At 38.2% G+C, this 21,118-nt stretch overlaps 1 long non-coding RNA gene across 1 annotated transcript in view; it reads left to right on the forward strand.

Annotated features, from left to right (window-relative positions):
* The first annotated feature begins 1,590 nt into the window (after nt 1-1,590).
* LOC131149089 (uncharacterized) overlaps nt 1,591-21,118 on the forward strand; it is a 32,778-nt gene continuing 13,250 nt past the window's right edge. The window contains exons 1-2 of the long non-coding RNA XR_009135127.1: nt 1,591-1,891; nt 4,148-4,220. This is a non-coding gene — a long non-coding RNA (uncharacterized LOC131149089). The remainder of the gene's footprint in view (nt 1,892-4,147; nt 4,221-21,118) is intronic.

Raw genomic sequence — 21,118 nt, forward strand, 5'->3', positions numbered from 1 at the left:
CATGATTGTGTAAATTGGTGAAAAATTATTCATATAGTTGACTTCACCTAATAAATCTTAAAGCTTGGTTTGTTGTAGTGGTTGCCTATGATGGTTGAAATTTTTAGGACATGAATTTAATTTGATAGATATCCTTAATAGATTTTTTTTTTGGCTAAAATACTTTTCATATACTGTTGATACATAAATTAAAAGTAAAATAATATTCTCTTTTAAATACTTGGCAAGAAGTCATGTTAAACAAAAGCAATGATGTGAGCACCCCTCTTTACAATATTTAGAGCAAATCAAATTAAAATTTTTACGGGAAGCTGAAATTCCATTTCAAGAATCAAGTTCTCCTCAATGTAATTGTACAAAAATCTTATGGATTCCACAAACCAAATGTTTTCCATGACCCAAGAGATTTTAACTTGTAATTAAAAAAAAAAAAATTGTTCAAAGGGAAGCTAAAGTGACTGATATACCCAAAATATATCACTTACCATAAGTCAAGAGGGAACCCAACATTAATGAGGGTCGTTACCGCCCAAGTCAACCGCCCGACGAAAGCAATAGACATCCGCCTTATAATGGTCGGAGTGATTCACGTCAAACACCATAATGACGAATCTCCTCAGGGTCAAACTCTATCACTATAAATAGGGATTCAGAGGAGAGGCAAAAGTACCTTATTTTAACCCAATTTCACTGTTACTTACAACCTCTTTAAAACACTCCCTTACGTAGGCATCGGAGAGATCCCCGAAGTACAACCCGGGTCCTCTAAGTCATTTTTCTTTCTATCTATTTTAGGTGTTCGAGATCGGAAAGCTCGTCAGAGATCGATCGACATTCTTAACTGCAACAGTGACCAATAGAAAAATGAAACAAAACAAACAACTACACAATATAAGTAGGATAAATCATAAATTTGAAGTCCTCCTCACCATTCAAGTCGCAAATTTTTTTCCTAATAGTAAATTCATCACCTCATTACCTTCCTTTATTTAGATTTGTGACCCTATACCAATAGTTGCATATCTTTTATATAACAAGACTTAGGATCATATAAAATTTTCATTTGTCTTATTTCCCAAATTATCACCATTGAATTATATTTTAATTGTTTCATGCACTAAAATTCACACAATTAATGAAATATAGATTTCAAAAAGATGCCGCTTGAAAGTTCAGATATAGTTAAACTTTTAAGTCTTAAGGAAGTATCAACTATGAATTTACCCTATCTAACATATAATTATTTTTCAAATTTCAAATATATGTTTTTTGCACTTTAAATATATTATTTGTTACTACTTTAAATTAGGGTTCTTGGCATGTTTGTTGCATCCATAGAAACACAGAAGACCACAATTCAATTAAATATGAAATACATGTTGTATATCATGATAAACCCATAAGCTCATCATTTTCAGTAAACATAACTGATTATCTGAGCAAATGGGAATTGGGAAGCAAAATAAAATAGAAGGGAAGAATAAAATTCAAATTAGAAATTGAACAATTAGAAATGCCTATTTCTTAGATATTGGAAATCTAATGCAGTTTTAATAAAACTAGAAAATGATGATATTTGTGTAAATACCAAAAACAAAACAAAGCTTTAGTAGAAACTTCCTTAAGCAAAGCCACTCTGCTCTGCTCTGCTCTGTTCTGTTCTGTTCTGTTCTTCGACCTTTCTCTTCTTCGCCCTTCTTCATGCTCTGATCTTCCTCTCTTGCTACAAATTTTGCGAAGCCCTTCACTTTCTAGTCATGGTTGCAGGGCATGCAGCGGAGCATCACTCTCCTCAGCTTTGGTTCTTCGCTCTCTCTCTCTCTCTCTCTCTCTCCTCTCGAGGCTGGGGTTTTATGAAATCTCTGTCTCCGCGGATCCTCGTGCTTCCTAGGTCATACTTCAATCGACCCATCTCTTCTGTGTTTTGAATATTCCATTGTTCATGCCAACCATCTGCCATTTTCGTTGTTGTGAAATTGTGGCTTTGTTGCATTAGATTCAATAGTTTCATGTTTTGTTGTTTCATTATCTGTATTCTTCTTCTTATTCTAATTTATTTTTTTTCATGTCAATTGTCGATGTTTTGTGTTTGACATTTCCCGTTCCTTGTGGGCTGTATAGTTGCTACTGTACGGTTATTTATTTTTATTTATTTTTTATTTTTTATTTTTTATTTTTATTGTAAGGGAGGTTTTTCTGGGGTTAGGTTATCATATTTATTATTTAATACACGATAGAGACAAAATCCAATCCTAAGAATATATATATAGGGTTTTTATTTCGTTCTATTGTTCTGTGTTTGACATTTCCCGTTCCTTGTGGGCTGTATAGTTGTTGCTGTACTGTTTTCTTCTTTTTATTATTATTATTATAACGTGGGTTTTTTCTGGGTTTAGGTTATCAGATTTAATACACGATATAAACAAAATCTAATCCTAAGAATATATATATATATATATATATATATATATATAGGGTTTTTATTTCGTTCTATATTGTTTTTCTATTGCCCTCAAAATTGTACAAAATAAGAGTTTCGTTCATACTATTTAAGAGAAGAAAGTAATAATTTTTTTCGAACTTAACTATTTTTCATCTTGAGTATCGCATCGGTTTGTTGAGTAAATAATGACAAAAGAAGCTAATGAGGGTGTATGGGGCATAAATTTATAACATATAATGTTGTTGTGGACAGTTTGGGGAGGCATTCGTTGCTTAATATTGAAATTATGCCGAAAGTTGTTGAAATCAAGATCCTGGGTAGGATTGCTGATAGAGGGATTGGATTGAGGATCCTTAAATTCTACCAATGATGTAAAACTAGTAAGTATAGTACAGGTCATTTATAATTTATTTATTTATTCTTAATTTTTGTCGATTAGGATTAAGAAGCTCCAATTAGACTTGCACTATATAACGACGGTAACCCATCTCACAATCCATACCTCTTTCCATGCAGGATTTAGAGACCTCCAACATGGAAGTCCTAAGTATTGGGAATGCCCCTGGGAGACAAGTCTAGTTTAAAAATGCGTCTATGTATACTTTTCAATGGTATAGACAAATAAACTTGACTATTAAGTGCTCAAGACTAAGAAAATCACAACTAAAGTAGCTACAGTGGACTTCTAGCACAACAAATAGATTAAGGTTTAAATTGTTGCATTCTTAACACCACAAAACAACTTATTATGAATTAACGAATACTTAAAAGAAGAAAAGAATAACATACTTTGTAAAGCAAATCAGTCAATGCACAACTATATAATGTGAGGCTCAAAAGCAAAAAGATGATTTAGCAAACAAATAACAAAAGCTGAACCATCAAGTTGGTTTCTCCATACTAATGTCATCATTTAAGCTATTATTTGCTTCATTAAAATCATTGAGATCATTAAGGTCTTCATCATGCCCCATCATCATTATTATCATCAATTGTGTTAGTTTACTGATTTCTATTTCTTTTACAAATAATGCAGAAGATAGGAAATAATGTAAAATCCTATGATGATCCTACTGCGATCCTGCAAATTTGCATTTCTATGTAAGATCCAGTTTGTTTTGTCAAAATAGGATTGTTCAATCCTACGATCTGAAGTGATTTTAACAACCATGCTTATGCATTGCATTTTTCTTTGGTTATTTTGATTTTTTTATAATTTTTTCGCAGATACTACGTAATTTATTTTTATGTATTAAAGAGTGTTGGATTGATGGAGTGTTGTTTGGACCCACTTATGCTATTTTTGAGATAGATTCTGAAAACCAAGCTAAAAAAAATTTCAATAGGTTATTGTGATTGGTTTATCATATGGTTGTTTTAGTTAGTTACTTTTTTTATTTGTTTCTTTTGCTTATTTGGAGGGCAGGCTTTGATGCATTGGTAGGACTGATATATTTTGGCCTGCTATTGTTTTTTTTTTTTTTCCTCAATCCATGTACAACACTTTTTTTGAGATATTTCAATTTTCTTAAAATATAGTTCTTTCTCTCATATCAAGCAAACACACGTACACGCACCAAAGAAATGTTTTTTTTTCCCTTTGTTTAGGTTTTTGTTGCAATGGCACTTAACTTTGAGAGATAAATTGCATATTGACATGTTTATTTTGATATAGCGAGGAAACTAATATGATCCATAATGCAGTTTGTTAGTGATGGATTAGCATGCCAATTTCAGCGGCCTCAGGTGCTAAGAACTTTCTCTATATTTTCTCCAGGTACTCTCAATTTATATTTTCTTGCTTTTGTGGAACTATGCTTTGCAATCATTTCTTGGATTTGAAATGCAGTTTTTGACCTTATGCTAAGTTAGCTATAGTATCGAATGTAGGCTGAAGCTTGGATCTCTTTTTTCCTCCTCCGTAAAAGATATTTAGATGAGCCAATTTGTCTGATGACTTAATGTTAAGCTGGCACAACACTGCATTCATAGATTTCTAAGTGCTTGTGCAGGTAACCATGGCCTTTATGTCTCCTTTGTCACGTGACCCTAATGTTGCTGTTTCTTTTTTGTTTTTTGTTTTTTTTAAATCAAAAGATGTTCCAAGCTTACAAATTTTTGGTATATTGTGTTAAAATTAGGCTATAAAATGTGCGTATGATCAAAAGAATATCTTAAGCTTCTAGGTGAAAAGGCAACAGTTACTGTTGGTTCCCATTTGTGGGGGTCATGAGGCTTGAGGCTTGAGGCTTGAGGCTTGAGGCCTGAGAGTTATGAGTTGGGTACACTCCTAACCTGCAGCATATTGGCCCAAAAGCCACGCTCAAGGCTTAAACTGACTTGTGCTTGATATCTCAAGATTTCTATGTACCAAACTCCTCTTTTTATATTAATGCAACCAAAAAAGAAAAAGATATTTAGCCAACAGATACCATTTGATGACTTGTTCCCAGGTCATTTAGTTTGCTATCATTTGATGCTTAAAATCGAAATTTATGGGTTTTCTTGCTGTTGCTTATGTTATTTAAGATGAACCTAATTGGTCGTGCTTTGTAAAATTTTCTTGTTTGAACCATTTGTTTTGTTCTTTTTGTTTTGGTTTTGGTTTTTTTGTTTTGTTTATTTTATTTTATGTTATGTTATTTTATTTTTTTGCTGTTGGGAGGGTGGTGGGCTAGATTTAGTTGGTTGTGCTCTCAAAGGTTTAATTTGGAAAGGCTAAAGATTTTTTTAAGGTCTGCTTGGTTTATTTATTTATTTTCAATTTACTCATCTTCAATTATTAAAAGGTAATAATAGCACTAATGATAGTCAAAATTCTAACTCATTTGTCTGTCAAAGATTTTGAGCTGCGGGTTTTTGGTAATATTTCTAGGAATGGTCCAAATTCTGATGCCTTTTATGAAAGGCTTTGAAGGCTTGTGACAGATCTGGTTTTATTCTAATTTGACTGGTGGAAACCAATCTGAAATTTTGGATGGTTTAGATGAGAGCTTCAATGCTTTATAAGATGGGATATTGTAGAGGCGTGGGTTGGTTATCCATTAATCGAGTCCCTAAATGGACTTTGTCAGATGGGATTGAAGGGAAGTTGAAGAGACAAGTGATATATTTTAAATATAATCCAAATGAAATATTAAAAGATGATTATTCATTTAGTTCACTTATGATTTTCTGGCCTGGGATGACTAATGAGATATGTTACAGATCAGCTGAGGCATCAATCTTCAGCTATTGAAATTTTAATATCATCGTTCAGTTTAATTATAAAAGTTGTCATATATATGAGATATCAGTAGATGTTGATTTTCTATTTATTTTTGTGGAGAAGTTGTTGTATACAAGTTTATGTTTCTTTCTTTTTCTTCTTCCTTTTTCAAATTTTTTTGATTGGGGCTGTAGGCATGAATTATGCTGAAAATTGTTGCAGCATTCTTTGAAAAAAAGATTATCAGTTGTATTGACATAGTGGCCCTTTCATTTTCTTCTTAAAAAAGTTCATTAACTTAAAGTTTTTGATCAAACTCAAGTATCCACTATCCATCCTTGTTGCGGATCAATGTGGGAAACAAGCCCTACCCAGAATTTTATCGTGAAGAGAGTTAGAGAATCTAAAGAGAGAACGGAAACTTGAGACTGGCTTTCTGGAGTCTAAATCCATGGAAAAGAAAGAATGTATCTCTCTGGAATTTATTGAATGCCTCCCCTTGTATAACATAAAACCCTAACAAGAAAAATAAGTCCTAACCTTTTAAATAGGGATGGAAGAAAGATAAATTTTTACAATTGATGGGTAGTGGATGAGATTAGAAGGCCACATGGGAGAAATGCATGGAGGAGCACTAGAATGGATGGGAGGAGTTTTTTCTTGCATTTGCTTTGAAGTAGGAGATGGAAGGTCAGTTTTCTTTGGCATGATCTTTTGTCATTGGGAAACCCCTCAAAAAATATTCTCAAGTCTTTTTAGAGTGGTTCCTGATAGAGATGCTTTGGTTTGAAACTTCTTAATGATGGAAGAGGCTAACCTCAGTGGGACTTGTGTTTATGAAGGAATTTTGGAGAGTCATAATTAGAGGAATATTGTATATTCTTGCAACTCGTGCAGGGGGTGACGGTGGGGATTCGAGGGGGGGGGGGGGGGGAGGATGTCAGGTAGGTGAATACAAACAGTTGAAAATTTTCAGTATCCTCCTTATATTCTTGGATTAAGGAGGCGAGAGAGGAGATGTGCTGTTTATTTTGCTTGGAGAGCAATCTGGAAAACTAAAGTCCCTTTATAGTTAGATTTTTCTGCTTGGGACACTGCATGGAAAAGCATCTAAGTTTCTAACTGTTGATTATTTGATGAGGGACGACTATGTGCAGCAAATAGATGTTTGTTATGCAAGTTTTAATGGTTGTTTTGGTCATTTTGCATTAGTGCATGCTAGTTTTCTGTATGTGAGTTTGAGTTTGTAAGGGTTATGGTTGTTGTTATGTACTTCACGTATGTTATAAATAGAGGGAGAGCCCTATTGTTGTGATTAAGTCTTTCATTTTACTTAATAGTTCAACATGGTATCAGAGCAAGATCAGAAACAAGTCTAGAGGTAGCCAGAAAACACAACAGTCGCCAGAAACTTCCTGGACAGTGCTGCCCTTTTCAGAATCTCTAGAACCTTTCCATATTTCACAAAACCAACACCATACCCAGTCATAGAACCCTTTGATCTATAAAAGGCTGAAATGTCACCATTGGAAGAGCAGCCATGCGCCCCCCATGCACCAGCCAATTGACAACAAGTCAGTCCCCACGCGCGGCAGGCATATGAGTGCTTTGTTATTTTTTTTTTTTGGCCTGTTTTTGCTCTGATTTCCTCCAGCATGGATTAGATCCTTCCATAGACAATGTATCAAGTTGTTGGTCATGCATTTTATTCAAACAATTTTTTTGATCATTCACTTGTGGTAACCTATTAATTGTTGTTCAATACTATTAAGGTTGTCAGTTGCTCCCTTGGGGCAGTGGCAGTGTTTGTAGATTAATTTTTTGGGGTTGTGGCAGTGTTATGTCAGGTTGCTGGTGACTCATTCATGGTTGTTCTAGTGGTTCACCTTATTTGTCATTGTTTTGGTTGTTCAGTCTGTTCACCTTGTTTTTCATTGGTTTCATTTGTGAGTGTTGGTATGGAGTCCATGAATACCAAAAGTATATTTCCTTCATCATTGCCATAGATAACAACCGAAAAGTTGGATGGAAAGAATTATGTTCAGTGTTCTTAGGTAATTTTGAACACTAATTCCAATTCGGGCCTGCCAATGATAAAAGGTAAAAAGTGTGGATTTAGGAAGATGCATTTATTCTCCCTCCTGTGGAACTCAATGGAACCTTATATTGCAGAATGTGCATATGGAAGTATGCAAGGTGACTTGGGATTATGTCAAGCTCATTTATTCTAGTAACATTACACATATGTATGATCTCTCCTTGGAGTATTTTCAGTTATAACAGAGAGATAGGAGTGTGACAAATTACTTTGCAGAGATGAATCGTGTCCATGAGGAACTTAATATTGTGCAACCCATACCCGCTGATGATTGTGAGATGCAAAAGCAAAGAGAGCATATGATAGTTCTTTGGGTTCTAACTAGTTTGAAACCTGAGTTTGAGGCAGTCCCAGATTCTTGGTAGTGCAAAGTTGCCATCCTTTGTTGACGCTTATTCTCTGGTTCTTTGTGCTTCCTCCAGCACACATTCCCTAGCCTTTACAACTAGTGTTTCAACCCTTGGTTCTGAGAGGATTGCTTTCGTTACACAAGGTGATTATGGTTTTCCATGAAACAGTGGCAGAAGTTCTTGGGATGGTTTAAATGGTCATGGTGGAAAAGATGGATGAGATAGAGGCTCTCCTTGCAAGTGTACGCATTGTGGACTAGGAGGTCATATGATTAAGTAGTGTTGGGATCTTCATAGTAAACTGATTCGCATCAACAATGTAGCCACCATAGATTCTACACTTTTGTGCTCAAGTGGGGAGCAACATACTGTATCTATGTCAGAGGAAGAGTATTCCAAATTTCAGTAGTATTAAGCATCCTAGCAAGCTTCCTTTCCCATTGCATCTTTTGCTTAGGCAGGTAACCCTATAGCTTGCCAATCATCTAGTATTTTTTGCCCTAGTCCTTGGGTTATAGATTCATTCGTCACTGATCATATCACAAGTATACCTAATTTCTTTTCTACTCTCCTATACTCTAAAAGCTTACCTGATGTTACCCTTGTTAACGGGTTGACTACTATTGTTAAGGGAATAAGGACTGTAAATCCCACTTCCTTTGTTTCTCTTTCTTCTATTTTATATATTCCCAAGTTTCCTTTTAATTTTATGCCATCTAGCAAGATTATCAAATTCATGAATTGTTCAGAAACATTCTTTCTTGATTTCTTGGTCATTTAGGATTTAAAGACGAAGACAATTGGTAGAGGGACAAGAAGCAAGTGGACCTTACCGCCTTGATTCGCTATCTCCTTCTATCGTATGCACTGTTGCTGAAACTCCACTCCAAATCCATTGTCGCCTTGGCCATCCTTCATTGGAAAATTAAAACAATTAGTTGCTACTTTGAGTTCTATCTAGTCTTAATTGTGAATTTTATCAATTGGGAAAGCATCTTTGCATTCCACTTGCTTCCAAAGTCAATAAATGGGCAGCAAGCCCTTTTGGTTAGTCCATTATGTTGTTTGGGGTCGTAGTTAGGTTGTATCCAATTTGGGTTTTTGATGCTTTGTAAATTTTGTTGATAATGATTCAAGGATGACTTGGTTCTATTTAATAAAAGATTTTTTTGAGCTATTTCGCATCTTTTGTGCCTTTTGTCCCGAAGAAGGACTCAATTTGGTTTGCTTGATACTTCGGAGTAATAATGCAGCTTGCTAGAAAGTACTTCAATACCCAATTCTGGATTGTTTGAAATCACTTACAAAAAAGTACTTATTGGATGAGTACTTTTTCATATGAATACTTTTTCCAGTAAGTACTTATTGAAACCACTTTCAAAAGATACCTATTTTCCTACAGTTTGGAGAAGTACTTTTGAAATAAGTACTTATTTAAGTGTAAACCAAACATTACTTAGTGACACAAGTACTTAATTTAAGTACTTCTTATAATAAGTACTTATTTTTTAAGATGTTCCAAATGGGGGCTTATATGACTTAGTTTGGTATTGTTCATCAGTTATCTTTTGCCCACACTCCACAATAGAATGTGGCTGCGGAGAGGAGATATAGACATATCCTTGAAGTCACTTGGACGGTTGGACCATACTTGACCATATGCATGTTCCTAAAGTGTTTTGGAGTGATGTTGTGCTTATTGTGTGCTATATTATCAATAGAACGCCATCCTTAGTTTTTGATGGTAAAGAATTCCTTCCATTCTCTTCCCAAATGCTCCTTTGTTCTCTTTACCACCTCGTATATTCAAGTGTGCGTCAATTAACCCTTGGGTGGATAAGTTGGATCCTCATGCTATAAAATGTTTATTTTTTTGGGCCACTCGTGCACTCATATAGTCCTATTTTGCATTGCTTCTTTGTACGATGTTACCTTTTTAGAGTTGATGCCGTATTATTCTTGATGCTTGTGCGCTTTTGACCTTAATGAGTCTCTTTTGCTACCTAATCTTCTAGATTCTAGCTTATTATATCTTCTTAGTCATCCACTTATTTCTCCATGTAATTTGAGTCTTTCTCGTCGCGTTAATCATCCCAATTTGCAGGTGTACTCACAAAGGAGGCTGAAGGGAGGAGAGTCCCTTCCAACTTCTATCGATATGCCTTTGGTTTCCTTGTCTAATGATCCCATTTCCCACTATGTTGATCCTCGCAATGTTGTTTGGAAAGGTAAATGCACCTATACACAACATCCCATCTCTAACTTTGTTTTCTATGACTTTTGCCACCCTCATATTATTGTTTTGTTAGTACTTAGTACTCCTTCTTAAGTTGTTTTTCCTAAATATGTTTATGAAACCTTGGCCCACTTTGGATGGAGGCTTGCAATGGTTGAAGAGATGTGTGCATTATAGGAAAATGATACTTGGGAATTGTAGACTTCTTGTTGGATTTTTTGGGCATATACGTTGAAAATTAATCTTGATGGTTCCGTTGCTCGTTTCACATTCTCTCTAATTGCCAATCTTGCCTTGATTGTTCATCAATTAGAGGTGATGAATGCCCTCCTACATAGATGTCTTTAGGAGGAGGTTTATATGGAACAACCAACTGGGTTTGTTGCTCGGGGGGAATCAGGCTTAGTGTGTTAGCTCAATAAATCATTATATGGTTTAAAACAGTCTCCTAGAGTATGATTTGGTTGATTAGTGTTGTAGTACTTGAGTTTGGTCTCCAACATATACAATAGATCACTCTTTATTTTATTGTCATACTACATCTAATAGGATTCTGCTTATTGTGTGTGTGGATGATATTATAATTATTGGTGGTGATGATCAAGGTATCCCGGGCCTAGAGCATTTTCTATAGATGAAATTTCAGACCAAAGATTTGGGACAATTGAGGGAATTCTTAGCCAATGTTTTAAAGGGCTCGATCGAGGCTCACCTCAAGGCAAAGCATGCCTAAAATGCCTTGAGACTCGATCTAAAATATCAAATCCCAAAAAGACTAATGCATTACGCAATGAGGCTTATGCATTTATACAAAAGGCACGACTTTTGCGCCTTTCTAGTTGAGGCTTCCTTATTTTAGGTGCGTGATTCCCAAGTTAGATTTGGCTGGAAAATTTTAACTGCATGTTTATATAAAAGAGATGTCATAATATGTGTTGATTTCTAAAATTTTTGAACCTTAATTTGTCCAAAATAATTGAGAGTTGTATCTTAGATCTTCAATATAATTTGAACTTCGTAATGTTATAGCTATTGTAGTTACTCGAACTTGGAAAATAAAAGGAAATAAATATAAAAGAGAGTGATAAAGGAAGATCAAAGAAAAGGAAGGATTTTGGTTCGGTAGAGCCCAAACCGTCGACGGTTTTGTGGGTATAGGGAAAACCGTCGACGATTTTCTCTTGGGCTGCTCACCTATAAATAGATGTGAGCTCATTTTTTTTTAGAAAATTTAAATCCCTCTCTTTTGCTTTGCTAGGGTTTCGAATTTTAGGGGTTCTCTCGAGTTTCTCTCGCTCTCCTAAGGCTACTCGGAGTACGTGCATAAGCTCCGGGTGCGGTTCTTTCGTTCTGGTTCGTAGGAGCTCGTTTTCGGCCGGTTCGGGAAAAGCTAGGGTTTTGGTTTTTGAGCGTCTCTGGTCGTTTTTCAGGAAACAAGTAAGGGGATTATATTATGTTAGCTAATCTTATGAGTTCTACCGGTTGAAAATGCAGGATATGTTTATATGTATATAGTTATGACTTTTCTAGGGTTTCCGAGCCTAGGGTTCGGTTAACCGATGTTATTTTCAAAACCAACTGATTAAATTCAAATATGATATTTTTGGATTAAAGTACTGGGCTTTCTGAACATTTTCACCAGTTGGAATTTGTGATTTCAAACCTTAGGCGTGTTTTAATACGAACCAAAGGCAGTAGGGTTGATTATCTCCGTTTTTCCTGTACCTACCTATGTATCTATATTTTTAGTAAAGTAACAAATTGGAGATACTCATACCCCTATTTTCAGCACTGTGTCTATTTTCTCAAGTAGTTATTTTATCTATGATTACTAGGTGAAAATTGTGTGGCATGAGTATAGTTTTATTTGGCATGAATGAACAAGTTTTGTGTAATACTGAATTGTAACGGTTAGATGCCGAGATGTGATATGATGACTATAAGACGATATGGGATATGACGGCTAAATGCCTAGTTTGATATGCCGGTTTTATACCGAGACAGTATATGACAGATATTCCACAGAATTACGAACAGTTTATGTTTTATACAGTTTGATGAAAATGAATTATGATTTCAATATTATGATGTATATTGCCATATATGATTTTAGAGTCCTGTGAATATGATGTTATGTTATGAGCACGGTACTGTAGCTATATGTTGGGAGATAGTGCAACTACACGTCTTAGATAGAGTGTGGCATTGGATAGTCGATTGGAGTCTTGGGGAGCACTTCCCGATGTAGAATTCCGGGGCCCCATCCGATGTGAATTCCGAGTGACCCTCCGATGTAGAATTCCAGTTATGGGGTAGGCTCAATTGTACTTACTATTTAGTTTGACTTAACTATAGTCGGCCCGCTATATGCTAGGTTCAGCTTACGGGCCGCACAACTTGTCGTGGGGGGAAGCATGTCATTGTAGTATGTGACAGCATGACGACGCTAATTCAGCAGTCCAGGTTGTATCTTCTAGGCATATATGAGCATATTTACTATGGGATGGGCTATATTGAGCCAACAGTACATTACTCAGAAATTATGTATTTTTAGATATATAGTTCAGTACAGTTTTAAAATGTCAGTTAAATGTAATTAAATGTTATCAGATATATGATTACACGAAATCTCATGTTAGTCACACACTGATAATAATATAATTCGTCTTACTGAGAGGTGTCTCACCCTATCATTTTAGGTCCTTCAAGGGATCGAGTCTAACATACTGCCGGGCTGGTGATAGACAGTTGTTAGACAGTGGCAGAGCTGGTGAGACATAGATAGCAGTTTTTATGTTTTTGGGTTTTGTAATATTATGATATGAATTTGGTATGTAGTTGGGAACAGTTAGAAATTTTGGTATGTGTTTGATGTATTAGTATGTAATTTCCGCTGTGTATGTATATGATGATCAGGATGGAACACCTGTTTTCCCTTTTTAGGGCGGGTTGTATTTATTTATGGCATCAGAGAAATGTGTATGTTATGTTTTAGTAGCACTCCGGGCCCAAGTAGAGGGTCAGGGCGCTAAAGGTGGTATCAGAGCAATCAGGTTGTTAGGTCTTGTAGACTTGGTTAGACGAGGTTAGGAGGTCATACCAGAGTATAGGAAGATCGAATTGGGTAGAATAGGAATGTTGAGTTTTGCTTCGTAAGCCTGGAGGCAGAAATTCCATTGACGGACTTCTGTGTTTTTCTGGATCAGTTGACGGGTTCAAAAAATCACGACAATCCATTGATGGTTTTGTTTCCTAGTGGAGGGGCGGAACTTGAGCTAGAATGGGAGTATTAAGTTGGCAAAGCATGTCGTCATTAGGGACCTTAATTTATTAAAGTGAGTCCTATAGTATTGTAGTAATAGCAAATATGTAGGATATCAGGTTTCTAAAATTTTTTCGCGGTTATCTCTTCAAGATGGAGTCCAGGGACAATACTGCTAATCCCGAAGGGAGTAGCAGTGAGGGGGCTGGCCATGAGGCTGGCGGTGACTCTACGGTGGTATTGCGAGACTTCACCCAGCAGTTTATGGCAGAAGTTATGTGGAGTTCTAGGGGATAGGACTGTCCCACCACTGAGCTGGGAGGTTCTATTGATCAGTTCACTCGACTGAGGCCTCTTATCTTCGCGGGAAGTACAGACCCGATCCGTGTGGAGAATTGGATTCGGGAAATTGAGAAGATCTTGATGGTTTTGCGTTGCACGGATGAGCAGAAGATACTCAATGCGACATTCAAGTTGATCAGAGAGGCCGAGAGATGGTAGGAAGCGGTAAAGCTGCTAGAGGAGCAGAGACTAGTACCGGTGGCCATGACATGGAGCCGTTTCAGAGAGGTGTTCTTTGATCGGTATGTTCTAGCCTCTGTCAGGAAAGTGAAGGCAGAGGAGTTCCTGAACCTGACTCAGGGATAGCTGACAGTTCAGCAATACACTGCCCGATTTATGGAGCTATCACGGTTTGCTCCCTACATGGTACCAGATGAGTCTGTGAGGGCTTGGAATTTCGAGAGGGGTTTGAAGCGGGAGATTAAAAAGCAGGTGGCGGTGCTTTAGGTACATGAGTTCGCTACACTGGTAGATAGCTACTGTGGCAAAGGCGAGCTTGCAGGGGGATGTGGAGGCTCAGAACTCGAAGAAGAGGCCAATGCCTTCTAGTTTTCATACAAGTGCTAGGCAGGGTCCTTGGAAGAGATATGGTAGTGGCGGAGGCCAACGACGAGAGACGGGTGGTAATGCGTCTCAGGGTACCACATCATACCATGCTTGTCCTACTTGTGGCAAGCAACATCTAGGGAAGTGTATGGTTGGATCAGGTGGCTGCTACCAATGTGGTCAACCCGGGCATTTGGCGTGAGACTGCCGCCCGTTGGGGAACAACGCACTCCCACAGCAGCCATATCGGGGAGGTAATCAGGCACCGTGAGGCGGATATCAGAAGGGTACGACCCAGGCGAGTGTGTATTCTTTAACTCCTGGCGACGTTGAGAATGCAGGAGATGTAGTGACAGGTAACATTTACATGCTTTCAAATAAAACTGTTGTATTATTTGATTCAGGAGTGACACATTCGTTCATTTCCCGGGGGTTTGTCAAATTATGTGGGGTAGAGGCACAGTTATTAGGTACCAAGTTAGCAGTGGCTACATCTTTAGAGTTAGTAGTAATATGTAGTAGAGTGAATAGAGATTTTCCAGTGGAGATTCAGGGGGGGAGTGCTGCTGGTCAGTTTGATTGTTTTTGATATGCACGACTTCGATTTCATTTTGGGGATGGACTAGCTAGCGGCCAGTTATGCAAATATCAATTGTCATAGAAAGGAGGTAGTATTTAGACCTCCTGGGGAGCAGGAATTCAAGTTTGTAGGATCGTGTGTGCGCTCTGCACCACGGATCCTTTCAGCCATTCAGGCAAGGAGGTTACTTCTGGAGGGATGCCAGGGGTATCTTGCATTTGTGAAGGAAGCGTTGAGGGAAGAGGTTAAATTGGAGGATATTCCTGTAGTAAGGGAGTTCTCTAATGTGTTTCCTGAGGACTTACTAGGATTGCCTCCTGATCGTGAGGTGGAGTTCGCTATTGAGTTGACTCTAGGGATGACACCGATTTCGAAAGCTCTGCACCGAATGGCCCTAGCAGAACTGAAGGAGTTAAAGGAACAGTTACAGGAGTTACTTGACAAGGGTTTCATCCAGTCGAGTGTATCATCCTAGGGAGCACCGGTGCTATTCGTGAAGAAGAAAGATGGGTCGATGAGGATGTGCATCGACTACAAGGAGATTAATAAAGTAACAGTGAAGAATAAATATTCGTCACCTCAAATTGATGATCTGTTTCACCAATTACAGGGCACACAAGTTTTCTCCAAGATCGATCTGCGATTCGGGTATCATCAGCTGAAGGTGAAATCAGAAGATGTACCGAAGGCTGCATTCCGTACTAGGTATGACCATTATGAGTTTCTGGTTATGCCTTTCAGATTGACCAATGCTCCTGCAGCATTTATGGACTTGATGAACAGGGTGTTCAATGAGTATCTAGATCAATTCGTGGTGGTATTCATTGATGACATCCTGGTTTATTCGAGGAGTCCTGAGGAGCATGCAGCTCATTTGAGGTTTGATACTTCAGGTACGTAGGGAGAAGAAGCTGTTTGCGAAGTTTAAGCAATGCGAATTCTGGTTAGAGCAGGTGGCAGTTTTGGGCCATGTAGTGTCCCGAGAAGGTGTATTAGTGGACCCGAGTAAGATTGAAGCCGTAGTTGATTGAGCGAGACCAAAGAATGTACATGAGATTAGAAGTTTTTTGGGTCTGACAGGATATTACCGCCGGTTCATAGTAGGTTTTTTTAAACTATCAGGTCTGCTGACACGGTTCACGAGAAAGAACATGAAGTTCGAGTGGATCGATGAGTGCAAGCAGAGCTTTTAGGAACTGAAGTAGCGGCTGATTATTGCTCCAGTATTGACCATTCCATCAAAAGATGGTGGATTTGTGATTTACAGTGATGCCTCTAAGAAGGGACTCGGGTGTGTCTTAATGCAGTAGGGAAAGGTTATCGCATACGCTTCTCGTCAACTCAAGGAGTACGAGAAGAACTACACGACACATGACATGGAATTGGCAATGGTAGTGTATGCACTAAAGATCTGGAGACACTACCTGTATGGTGAAAGAAGCGAGATTTTTATGGATCATAAAAATCTTAATCTTAAGTACTTTTTCACCCAAAAGGAGTTGAATATGAGGCAGCGGAGATGGCTTGATCTAATAAAGGACTACGATTGTACCATTAGTTATCACCTAGGAAAATCTAATGTGGGAGCTGATGCTTTGAGTTGGAAGTCAGTAGATGTGTCAGTCTCGGCAGTGGGAGTTCAGCATCAGATCAGTATGGACCTAGAAAGGTTGGGTGTGGAGATGGTGGAAGGAAATCACTAGGCGTTCATTGCTAGCCTGGTTGTGCAACCGACCTTACAGGAAAGGATTAGGACAGCTTAGATGAAAGATATAGAACTGGTAGAAGTTATAGAGGGAGTGCATAATGGATTGAAACCAGATTTCAATATATCAAATGACGGGGTGTTGAGATTTCACACAAGGATATGCGTATTGAATGATGCTGAGATTAAATGGGTCATTCTAGAGGAGACACATTGCTCACTCTATATAGTGCATCCAGGGAGTACGAAGATGTATAGGGATTTGCGGGAATCTTTCTTGTGGTCTAATATGAAAAGAGAGATTGCCCGTTTTGTTGAGCAGTGCCTGACATGCCAGCAGGTAAAGGCCAAGCATCAGATGCCGGCGGGACCGTTACAACCATTTCTCATTCCTAAATGGAAGTGAGAGCACATTTCTATGGATTTTGTCATGGGGTTGCCATCGGCACTTCACGGGTAGAATGCTATTTGGGTAGTTGTTGACAAATTGACAAAGATTGCCCATTTCATTTCGGTTAAAGTTAGTTATTCTATGAATAAGCTGGTAGAGCTTTACGTTCAGGAGATAGTTAGATTGCATGAGGTGCAGGTGTCTATCGTTTCGGATAGGGATCCACGATTTACTTTTCGGTTTTGGAAGAGTCTACAGGAAGCGTTGGGATCTCAACTCACGTTCAGTACTGCTTTTCATCCACAGACCGACAGTCAGTTAGAGAGGACCATTCAGATTCTAGAGGATATGTTGCCGGCGTGTGTACTGGACTTCGGGGGTAGTTGGATTAAATATCTGCTGTTGGTTGAGTTCGCATATAATAACAGTTATCAAACTAGTATTGGGATAGCACCGTATGAGGCATTGTATGGTCAGAGGTGCCGATCTTCGTTGTATTAGGATGAGGTTGGCGAGCAGCAGATTTTGGGGTCAGAGCTCGTTCAGCAGACCTTTGAGAAGGTCAAGCTTAACAGGGGATGGATTAAAGCAGCACAGTGTCGGTAGAAGAGCTACGCAGATTCACGTCGACGGGAGTTGGAGTTTGATATAGGTGATGCAATATTTTTGAGGATTGCTCCGATGAAAGGAGTGATGAGGTTTGGTAGGAAGGGCAAGTTGAGCCCGAGGTACGTTGGGCTGTTCGAGATCTTGGAAAGAGTCGGTCTGGTGGCATACAGGATAGCATTACCCCCGACATTGTCTAGGATCCACAACATGTTCCATGTGTCCATGCTTAGGAGATATGTTCCAGATCCTTCGCATGTGATCAGTTATGAGTCTTTGGAGCTCGGGAACACGTTAGCATATGAGGAGATACCAGTTCAGATCCTGGATCGTAAGGAGCAGGAGCTACGTTCTAAGAGGATTTCGCTAGTAAAGGTACTTTGGCATAATCACGCAGTGGAGGAAGTTTCATGGGAGTTAGAGTCAGAGATACGTCAGAAGTATCCACAGTTATTCAGAGACGCTCAGAGCTAGACAGGTGAGTAGAACAGTAAGTATCGGTTTGTATGTATAGTGTTTATAGTAGGTTTGTTTATAGTTTAGTATATGTTTGGTCTTCGGAAGAGTTTTGTATGGATATTGTAATCTCCCGAGACATTGTATGTAACCACGGTATTCCTCCGTCATAAGTAAAGGTAGGTAATAAACTTGGGATGAGGCTGCTATGTAGAGTTAGATCAATGATAGTTCAGTGGATGTGATAGATACAATTAGCAAATTTCGAGGACGAAATTTTTGTAAGGAAGGGAGATTGTAGTAAGCCGAACCCAAAAAATAAAAGAAAATAAATATAAAATAGAGTGATAAAGGAAGATCAAAGAAAAGGAAGGATTTTGGTATGGCAGAGCCCAAACCGTCGACTGTTTCATAGAGTGTGAGAAAAACCGTCGACAATTTTCGGTCAACTGGGCCAGTCAACTACCAAACCGTCGACGGTTTTCTCCTGGGCGACCAAAAACGGTCGACAGTTTTTTCCTGGGCTGCTCACTTATAAATAGATGTGAGCTCATTTTTTTTTAGAAAATTTAAATCCCTCTCTTTTGCTTTGCTAGGGTTTTGAATTTTAGGGGTTCTCTCGGGTTTCTCTCGCTCTCCTAAGGCTACTCAAAGTACGTGCATACGCTTCGGGCGTGGTTCTTTCGTTCCGATTCGTAGGAGCTCATTTTCGAGCGGTTCGGAAAAAGCTAGGGTTTCGATTTTCGAGCGTCTCGGGTCGTTTTTCGGGAAATAGGTAAGGAGATTATATTATGTCAGCTAATCTTATGAGTTCTACCAGTTGAAAATGCAGGAAATATTTATATGTATAAGTTACGACTTTTCTAGGGTTTTTGAGCCTAGGGTTTGGTTAACCGATGTTATTTTCAAAACCAACTGATTAAATTCGAATATGATATTTTTGGATTAAAGTACTGGGCTTTCTGAACGTTTTCACTGGTTGGAATTTGTGATTTCAAACCTTAGGCATGTTTTAATACGAACCAAAGGAAGTAGGGTTGATTATCTTCGTTTTTCCTGTACCTACCTATGTATCTATATTTTTAGTAAATTAACAACTTGGAGATACTCATACCCCTATTTTCAGCACAGTGTCTATTTTCTCAAGCAGTTATTTTATCTATGATTACCAGACGAAAATTGTGTGGCATGAGCATAGTTTTATTTGGTATGAATGAACATGTATTGTGTAATACTGAATTATAACGGCTAGATGCCGAGATATGATATGACAGCTATAAGCCGATATGTGATATGACGGCTAAATGCCGAGTCTGATATGCCGGTTTTATACCGAGACAGTATATGACAGATATTCCTCAGAATTATGAACAATTTATGTTTTATACAGTTTTATAAAAATGAATTATGATTTCAGTATTATGATGTATATTGTCATATATGATTTTAGAGTCTTGTGAATATGATGTTATGTTATGAGCACGATACCGTAGCTATATGTTGGGAGATAGTGCAACTACACGTCTTAAATAGAGTTTGGTATTGGATAGTTGATTGGAGTCCTGGGGAGTACTCACCGATGTAGAATTTCGGGGCCCCATCTAATGTGAATTCTGGGTGACCCTTCGATATAGAATTCCGGTTATGGGGTAGGCTCAATCGTACTTACTATTTATTTTGACTTAGCTATAGTCAGCCGCCTATATGCTAGGTCCAGCTTACGGGCCGCACAACCCGTCATGGGGGTAAGCATGTCGTAGTAGTATGTGACAGCGTGACGACGCTAATTCAGCAGTCCAGGTTGTATCTTTTAGGCATATATGGACATATTTACTATAGAATGTGCTATATTGAGCCAGCAGTACATTACTCAGAAATTATGTATTTTTAGATATACAGTTCAGTATAGTTTTAAAATGCCAGTTAAATGTAATTAAATGTTATTAGATATATGTTTACACGAAATCTCATGCTAGCCACACACTGATAATAATATAATCCTTCTTACTGAGAGGTGTCTCACCCTATCATTTCAGGTCCTTTGAGGGATCGAGTCTAGCGTACCGTCGAGCTGGTGATAGACAGTTGTTAGACATTGGCAGAACTGGTGAGACATAGATAGCAGTTTTTATGTTTTGGGGGTTTGTAATATTATGATATGAATTTGGTATGTAGTTGGGAACAGTTAGAAACTGTGGCATGTGTTTGATGTATTAGTATGTAATTTTCGCTGTGTATGTATATGATGATCAGGATGGAACACCCGTTTTTCCTTGTTAGGGCGGGTTGTATTTATTTATGGTATCAGAGAAATGTGTATGTTACGTTTTAGTAGCACTCCGGACCCGAGTAGACGGTCGGGGCACTACAGTTATCTCTTGTCATGATTTATGTGATGAATTCAAGTTAGCAATTTTTGAATTTCCAACAAGTAGTAAGAAAATTATATTTGATTTCTTTGCTTACATTACATTTGTGATTTTCTTAATTTTTTATTTGTTTTAAAAATATATGTAATTTAGTTACATATTTTTACCTAAAACTAAAATTCTCAAAAGGTTTACACCTTGACTCTTAAGTAGACTTGGCAAAACGGGTCCAGACCCGTCGGGTCACCCGGGACCCGCCCATTTAAAATGGGTCCGAGTTTGTGGAAGTCAACCCGTTTATAAACGGGTCAACCTGTGACCCGCCCGTTTATAAACGGGTCAACCCGGGTTTGGGTCGGGTCACTCGTTGGGTGACCGGTTTATTTGAGTCCCATTCATATATATATATATAAACCCTAACCCACTGACCCAGGTCCCCATCTCCTGACTTGGTGACTCCCTGGTTCTCCCTCAGGCCTCAGCTCACGGCCATCACCTTCCTTCACCTCGAATGCCGTGTCGTGGC

The sequence above is a fragment of the Malania oleifera genome, chromosome 2, assembly GCF_029873635.1.
Source record: "Malania oleifera isolate guangnan ecotype guangnan chromosome 2, ASM2987363v1, whole genome shotgun sequence".
Lineage (NCBI taxonomy): Eukaryota > Viridiplantae > Streptophyta > Magnoliopsida > Santalales > Ximeniaceae > Malania > Malania oleifera.